Source organism: Myotis brandtii, unplaced genomic scaffold (genome assembly GCF_000412655.1).
Source record: "Myotis brandtii unplaced genomic scaffold, ASM41265v1 scaffold633, whole genome shotgun sequence".
In the NCBI taxonomy this organism is placed as follows: Eukaryota; Metazoa; Chordata; class Mammalia; order Chiroptera; family Vespertilionidae; genus Myotis; species Myotis brandtii.
Genome location: NW_005370423.1, coordinates 3353865 through 3362372, shown reverse-complemented (window position 1 = coordinate 3362372; position 8508 = coordinate 3353865). Strand labels below are relative to the sequence as shown.

The 8508-nt window shown below is 57.8% G+C and overlaps 1 long non-coding RNA gene across 1 annotated transcript in view; it reads left to right on the top strand.

Moving 5' to 3' along the window:
- LOC106723729 overlaps positions 1 to 3560 on the top strand; it is a 13022-nt gene extending 9462 nt beyond the window's left edge. The window contains exons 2-3 of the long non-coding RNA XR_001359441.1: positions 364 to 367; positions 3547 to 3560. This is a non-coding gene — a long non-coding RNA (uncharacterized LOC106723729). The remainder of the gene's footprint in view (positions 1 to 363; positions 368 to 3546) is intronic.
- The last annotated feature ends 4948 nt before the right edge of the window (positions 3561 to 8508 follow it).

Here is an 8508-nt window from a genome sequence, read left to right as displayed (position 1 = left end):
CACCACCCCAGACCACGGGCGGCCGCGGCTGCGCTGACACTGTTGCTCCTGCCTTTGGCCGCTTTGCTACTGTTGCTACTGCTCCCTCCCGAATACCTACCTCTTCGCTCTTGGGGGCCGCTGCCTTCCTCCTCGGGGACCGTTAGCAAAGCCAAACAGTGTCTGCTGGGGTCTGGAAACTGAAGAGCCTCGTGTTCTGCAGCCACGAGCTCTACTACCCGATAGGCTGAACCCCAGAGCCCTCAGGGTGGCGCAGGAATGGTGGCCTTACCATTTCTCCAACAATGTTTGCAGAGTCAGAGCACCCGGAGGCAGGGGACAGGGGCCCATCCAGGAGGTGAGCCTCTGAGGAAAACCAAGAAGGAGGGTTCTCCTTAGAGCTGCCATTTGGAGGTTCGTCGGATTCAAGTGAGGCACGCCTGGGCTTCCCAAGGTGAACCTAGGGCATGTTTCCGTGACTGTGGGTCTCACTTGGGCCACTGCTGCCAGGGAGCTGCCCGGTACTCTGGTGGCTTCGTGGAGGCTGTAGGGGGCTCAGGGCAGAGCGCCACACGCCCGGCGGGTCTGGAAGGAGTGGGGCCCTCCAGGCGGCCGCTTAGCGATTCCTGCCCGGAGTTCTCTCACTTCTTCAGGGCGCTGTGTGCGCCTGCTCCTCCCTGGAACCGCGTAAATTACTCCCTCCTCCGCCTGCTTCATTTTATACGACACTATCTCATTAATTTTATATCCGTTAATGTGCACTAGATTTAGGTGGTGTTCAACCTGGTTGAGTTAATTCCTCCTGAATGAACCGATGGGTGGGCGGACGAATGGCTGAGAGGCATGGGTGGGGCACGAACATGGCTACTGTACATTGTAAACACTTGGCTCAGCCAGCGTGGCTCAGGGGCTGAGCATCGACCCATGAACCAGGAGGTCACGGTTCGATTCCCGGTCAGGGCACACGCCCGGTTGCGGGCTCCATCCCCAGTGTGGGGCGTGCAGGAGGCAGCTGATCCATGACTCTCTCATCACTGATGGTTGTATCTCTCTCTCCCTCTCCCTTTCTCTCTGAAATCAAAAAATATATGTGTATTTTTTTAAGAAAGAAGAAAGAAATAAATGGTAAGCACATGAAGGAAAACAGCCCACTGGGTAAGGACACCCCTCAGCGGCCAGGCAGGTTGCGGCTCGAGGCAGCCGGTCCCTGATGCTCCCTCTCGCCATTCCTCTCTGACATCTGTGTTAGACGTGGGCTCTACAGAACAGCACCTTGTGGTCTGTGACGCCCGCCAGGCAGCGCTCTGCTCGGTGGGATGCAGGGTGGGTGCCAGGTATTGTCAGGCCACGTGGGGAAGATATGTCAGGGGAGGGAGCCCTCCTGGTCCCCTGAAGTCGCACCAAATGGCAGGTCCCTCTGCTCCCCGGGACGGAAGGTGCTGGGCCTGCAGCTGGCCCTGGAGAAGGTCCCCGGAGACAGCGCCCGGCTTTCCTCACGACCGAGGCGGGCACCACGATAACCTCTGTACTGGGGGCTCCTACAGGAAGTTGCGTTCGCTCGGTATTTAATATAGGTCAGAGGTCAAATGCACATTCACTGGCATCTTCCCCAAAATGGCTCTTCTTCCCACGGTGAGACTTCACCAAGAGATGAAGTGGGAACAGATGGGCTGGCAGGGGAGCGTTTCGGCTTCCTGCACTGGCCCGTGAGTTTTAAGTGATCGACGTTAGCCCTGGCCCGTGTGGCTCAGCAGCCGAGCGGCGGGTCCCGGGGTTAATTGTGGGTCAAGGGCATGAACCTGGGTTGCAGGTTCGTTCCCGGCCTGGTCAGGGCACGTGTGGGAGGCAACCAATCGATGTGTGTCTCTCACATCAATGTTTCCCTCCCTCCTTCCTCCCTTCCACTTTCTAAAAATCAAGGGAAGAAATATCCTCGGGTGGGGATTAACCAAAAAGAAAATGTTTATTTTCCCCATCACCATTTATCTCCTCTCTGCCCTCTTCCACCTCCGCCCCTCCCCCAATCACAATGATTTTTTAAAATCCTCACCCGAGGATATGTTTTTTTAATTGATTTTGAGAGAGAGAGAGAGAGAGGGAGAGAGAGAAGCATCCACGTGAGAGAGAAACATCAATCGGTTGCCCTCTGTACACACCCCAACTGACCAGGGAAGTGAATCTGAAACCTAGGTGTGTGCCCTGACTGGGAATCGAACCCGCAACCTTCTGGTGAACAGGACGAGGCTCTAACCGAGTGAGCCTCCCCGCCGGGGCTTGGTCTGGTTTCTAACAACGGACCATGTCTTCACAGTGAGATACCACACCGTCTTTTACACGGGAATCCCCTACGCACCCCCGTACACACAGCCCTTCTCCCCGCCCTTTCCCGACGGGACTGGCGTTGGCCCGAATAGCCCTCAGGCCCCTCTCCAGCAGCTCTGTGCGTACATCCGCGTTCTTGATTGAAGAAACATGAACTCGAATTGTACATGAGTACAATCGTACATGAGTGTTACATTTTATATTTTCTTCATTCTATTTAATGTGTATATTTCAGACATGTAAGACCTAATCTCCATCTCGTCTGTCCAACGCAACAATGCAATGCGACGGCGACTTCTCAAATGCCCCCAAAGCCCAAAGCCCACCTCAGCCCGACTCTCCCTCCCCCCAGTCGCCAATGGCCTCCGGCCGGGGTGCGGCCCTGCCTCGGGGGAGCCCTCCTCCTGCTGCTCCCCCTGCGGGTCCCTGCAGCCCCTGAAGGTGGCCAGGCCCATCTCTCAGACCTCAGCGCCACGCCTGCGCCAGGTCCCTGTCCCTGGTCGCCCTGCGGTGGCCTTTGCCAGGGTTACACACAGCCCCAGGCCAGGCTGCCCTCGAGGTCGGCAGAACCGGCGAAGGCAGCCCCGGTGACTTCCAGGGTCGGGTGTCCATGTTTCGCCACAGACCAGCTCACAAGACCAAACCCAGCCTCCTGGGTCACTCGCGGGCTGTTTGTTTCTAAGCGATCACACAGACCTCCGGCCTAAGAAACCACTTCTGGCCCTGGCCGGTTTAGCTCCGTGGACAGAGCGCCGGCCTGTGAACTGAAGGGTCCCGGGTTTGATTCCTGGTCAGGGCACAGGCTGGGGGTTGCGGGCTCGAGGCAGCCGATCTATGATTCTCCCTCTCGCCATTCCTCTCTGACATCAATAAAAAGATATTAGCCCGGCTGGTGTGGCTCAGTGGTTGAGCATTGACCTATGAACCCGTTGGTCATGGTTCAATTCCTGGTCAGGGCACGTGCCCGGGTTGTAAGCTCAAATCCCAGTAGGGGGCATGCAGGAGGCAGCCGGTCCCTGATTCTCTCTCATCATTGATGTTTCTCTCTCCCTCTCCCCTCCTCTCTGAAATCAAAAGTATATTTAAATAAATAAGTAAAATTTAAAAATAAGATATGAAATAAGAGAAGAAAGAAAGAAACAACTTCTGTCTTCTCTCACGTTAGGCCAGGAGCCCCCGTGTGTCATTCAGCTTCTGAGCTCAGCTCTGCTGTCAGCCAGACCCAGAGCCTTTGGTGGCTGGAAGGCGGGGGCGCGCCTCCCTCCTGGAGATGCTATCAGCCTGGGAAGGAGAGCAGGCCCCTCCCTGGTCAGACCCGCCCGAGCAGGGCAGAGACAATGCTTCCCTCGCCAGCAGCACTGTCCGGGCGGCGAATGCGTGACTGTCCTCAGCAGCATCCCCAACAAGTTCTGCGGGACGCGGTGGAGAGGAACGCGGAGACGCAGCGTGCGCGCCCCAAAACGAGGCTGGGCCTGGCTGCAGAAAGTCCCCGAGGCCGCACATTCACTCTCTTTCTTCAGGGAAAGGGCACGGGCTGACTTTGCCAGAAGCTAGAAAATCATTTAGTTTTTTTTAAATGCCTATTGGTCTGTCGGGGTCGGTGATAGTAACAACATTTACTTCCCAGGGTCCGTCTAAGTCAGTGGTTCTCAACCTTGGCTGCATCACCTGGGAATCACCTCCGGAATGAGGCCCAGAAATCAGGATTTTAAAAAGATCCCCAGGTGATTCTAATGTGCAGCCAAGGTTGAGAACCACTGGTCTAAGTCATCTCAAATGCAGTTTGTACAATCCTTGTCCCCACTCCACCCCCAAAAAACACACATACTCACTCCATGGATCCATATTTTTTTTTAAAAAAAATACATTTTTATTGATTTCAGAGAGGAAGGGAGAGGAAAAGAGAGATGGAAACATCAATGATGAGAGAATCATGGATCGGCTGCCTCCTGCACGCCCCTCACACTGGGGATGGAGCCCACAACCCGGGCCTGTGCCCTGAACGGGAATGAAACCGTGACCTCCTGGTTCATAGGTCGACGCTCAACCCCTGAGCCAGGCCGGCCAGTTCAATTCCCAGAACTCTGTCCCGTTTTCCCTTTGCAGGCTCCCGAGGGTCTCTGACCGGCACCTGCTCCTCTTTCTTAAGAGAATAGCGTGCCCTGAGCTCAGCGCACGGAGCCTGGGTTGTGGGCGCGGCAATGGAAACGGACAAAGGGAGCGCTTTCTGGGGGGGAAGCTGGGAGAGGACCAAGGCCTCTGGGCCCCGCGCCTTCTCTCCGGCCCCGGCTTCGAGTCAGCTCAGGCCCATGGCCCTCGAAGGGTTTCCGCAGGAATTCTGTCCCATGAGAAATAACAAATACACGAGCAGCTCTCCAAGGAGCCCGAGAAAAGCCCTCCGCAACGGCGTGCAGCTCTGATGAGCCAGGGAGTCTATTTTTTCCCTCTTACTCAGAGCGGCGATTCGTCACAGCTGAGCTCTGCAAAGCATTTCGCAAGCATTTCGCGATCGCTGCCCGCTGCCAGCGCCGGGGAACCCGACACCCGCCGGCGGGCATCCTGACATCCCTCCCGGGCAGGTCCTGCGAAGACGTGTGGGGCCGCTGAGGTGATGGTCATCTGAGCGCTTCCAATGGCCCTCCCCGGGCAGGAGGGGCTGGAGGGGCAGGGGCGCGGCAGCGACTCCCTCAGAGGAAGGACAAAGGCCGTCTGTGCGAGCCTGCGAGATGGGGCCGGTGATCCAGGCCAGCGGCCAGCCCCATGAGAGCCCCATTCACGCGGTGGAACTGGGGCGCGATGGGTATCCTGGGGCCCTTCTGGGAGCTCGGCTCCCTGGGGCCCGGGGAGAACCGGCCGGTGACCGCCATCCTCGCCCCGCTCAGCCTGGCGCCGGGAGGCCCTGCTCTGCTCTCTGCTCAGACCTGCTTCCTGCCCCGGGGTCTCCCAGGCCCCCCGGGCCGCCAGCAGACCACCCCAGACTCAAGGGCAACCCCACGGGTGTGGCCCTCCGCCTCCCCAGCCGCTCCCCACACGCCATCCATTTGCTACAATTTCTTTCTTTCTTTTTTTAATATATATTTTTACTGATTTCAGAGAGGAAGGGAGAGGGAGAGAGACAACCATCAATGATGAGAGAGGATCATGGACTGGCTGCCTCCTGCAGGCCCCACACTGGGAATCCATCCCGCAACCCTGGCCTGTGCCCTGACCGGGGATTGAACCGTGACCTCCTGGTTCCTAGGTCGACGCTCAACCCCTGAGCCACGCTGACCGGGCCGTTTGCTGTACTTCCCAGGAGCTAATGTCTCCATGCCATAGATCAGTGCCCGGGGCCAGGATGATGTCACACCCCAAGGCCTGCTGTCCACAGCCGGTGAGGAACCGGGGTGTCCGGAACCCGCCTTGTGAGTGAGTGGTCTTGGGGGGCTCCTCCAGCCCCAGCCTCGCTCTTGGAGGACAGCACTGGCCACAGCTGGACAGCAACCTGGGGAGAGACTGAGTCAGAACCCGTCTCCCCTGAGCCCCTTCCCGCTCCCGGCCCGCAGGGGTGGCTTAAAAACCTCTGTTTGCTGTTTTAAGCTGCTGCATCGGAAGGGATTTGATACACATCAGTAGGGAACTAATACAGGCGGCTCTAGGAGCCTTTTGGCCGGGAACCACTAGGGTTTTCCCATTTCCAATCATGTCCCAACAAATTAAAACCCCAAAGAGGCCTCAGGGACTCCCAATTCTCCCGCGAGGGGAAGGCTGGGGGCGGGGCTTACACGGCGGCATTCCCACACTCCCCAGCAAAGTGCCCTGCGTGGGCCAGCGGCCGGGCCTCTCCTCCCTCACTCCTTTGCCGCCCACATCCACTCATCGAACAGGTACCAATTAGGCGCCCCCTCCCTCCGTGGCTGGGGACCGCGTGGAGAAGACAGACCTGTTCGCCCAGCTTCCACTGTGATGGACGGCGGCGATGAGACAAGCCAGCGCCCATCACTGCAGACACCTGGCGGGTCCGGAGACAGGAAGCCGGGCAGCGGGGAGGCCGGTTGGACTGGGGGTGAGGCTCTGGGTAGAGAGGAAGCAACAGGCCTGCCCGCCTCCCTGTGGCGCCGGACCCAGAGCACACAGGGAGGGCCCAGGCCTGTGCCTCGGTCCTTACAAAGTGTAAGCAAGCGAACAGACCACTAACGAACATGTCCTGTTCTCCCAGGTGGCAGACACCCCCCCAGAATCTGCAGGCCTCCCAGAGCCCTACCCTGGGGCATGGTGGCACAGAGCCGGCCACCGATACGGTGTCCCGTGTGCGCGTGCGTGTGCGTGTGAGTATGTGTGAGTGTGAGTGAGTGTGTGTGTGTGAGTGTGAGAGTATGTGTGTGTGTGTGTGAGTGTGAGTGTGTGTGTGTGTGAGTGTGTGAGTGTGTGAGTGTGAGTGTGAGTATGTGTGTGAGTGTGTGTGTGAGTGTGTGTGTGTGTGAGTGTGTGTGTGAGTGTGTGAGTGTGTTGGGGGCTGAGAGTGGCCTCCAGGTGTCCTTTGCCCCCCTGATGAGTGTGCAGGACCCAAAGCCTCGTACGGAGCGTCGGCGCTGAGACCGGAGGCTAAAGCCCAGGGCAGGGCAGGTCGGCATCTCGTCAAACAAATCCTTCAGCAGCTTCCGGAACCAGCGTTGGCGGGTTTTTTGTTTTTCTGTGTGTTTTTTTCTTTTCTAATTGATATTTATTTATGTATTTATTTAATCCTCACCCAAGGATATGTTTCCATTGATTTTTAGAGAGAGTGGGAGGGAGAGGGAGACACACACAGAGAGAAACGTCGATTGGTTGCCTCCTGCACCCGCCCCAACCAGGGCCGGAGATGGAGCCTGCAACCGAGGTACGTACCCTTGACCGGAATCAAACCCGGGACCCTTCAGTTTGCAGGCCGACGCTCTATCCACTGAGCCACACGGGTTAGGGCTTGTTTTGCTTTCTTTTCTTGGAAAGAGTATAAGATCTGAGTGGTCCTTTTTTTCCTGGGTATTAAAGAACAAGGCAGGACATGATGCAACCGGTGCCCTTCGGGACCTCATTGTCATGGCAACGGGGGTGGACAGGCATCGACTTCGGGCACCCAGGGCCTCTAGGTCCACAGGAGGATGCGCCTTTGTGGAACCAGGTAGTGAAAGGAAAAGGCAGATAAATGCTGTCCCCTCCTGCTCCCGGCTGGGGCCACACAAAGGGGCCATTAAACTAATTGGCCAGGCAGCCTGCGGGAGGGGACCGGGCCCAGCTGGGTCAGGTTTCTCCCCTCCTCGCCCAGCCGGGATCTCAGATTCCTCCCTCCCTGCCACCCAAGCTGGGTCACAGGGCCCCACGGGAGGGGCCAGGCCCTGGCCAGGGACCTGGGAGAGACCCCACGCCTGGCCACGGCCACTGGAGCTCAGGCAAGTCAGCGCCTTCGCTCAGCCTCCCCTTCTGTGATGTGAGGCCGTCGCCTAGAAACACTTCGTCGATAGTTTTATTTTAAAAAAGGACAAACACAAAGCCACTCCAGGTAAACTGTGTATCTACCACGTCGGCCACTTTATTATTTTTTTAATAAATTTATTTGTATTGATTTCCGAGAGGAAGGGAGATGGAGAGGGAGATAGAAACATCAATGATGAGAGAGAATCATGGACCGGCTGCCTCCTGCACGCCCCCTACTGGGGATGGAGCCTGCGACCCGGGCCTGTGCCCTGACCGGGACTCGAACCCTGACCTCCTGGTTCATAGGTTGACGCTGAACCACTGAGCCACAGGGGCCGGGCTCAGCCACTTAATTATCTCACACGATCCTCGAGACTCCAGCAGGAGTTCCCCATTTCATCGATTGTCCCCCCACTTTATGGACGAGGAAAGAAGGTTCAGGAAAGGTAACTTGCCCGGCCGAGGTCACCGAGGGTAGCAGCTCGTAGCGGCCTTCACACTGAGCTCTGGCTGGGTCCAAAGTCCTCGTCTTTACACCTCGCTACGCCTGCTTGTTGGATGGCACTGAGGGACCCTCCTCAGGGTGGACTGCAGGCGCCTAAAGCTCTCTGCACGGACCCCCGCGCCCTCCCCTGCGGCCTCCCCAGCACCTACCTGCACCAGAGTGCCCATGAGTCACCCTCGTGAGTCAGCTCAGTGCTGTGTTCGCGGCAATGACCCACGTGCAGCAGCGAAGCCCAGGTCGGCCAGGGGTCGGGGAGACGTGCGCGCTTC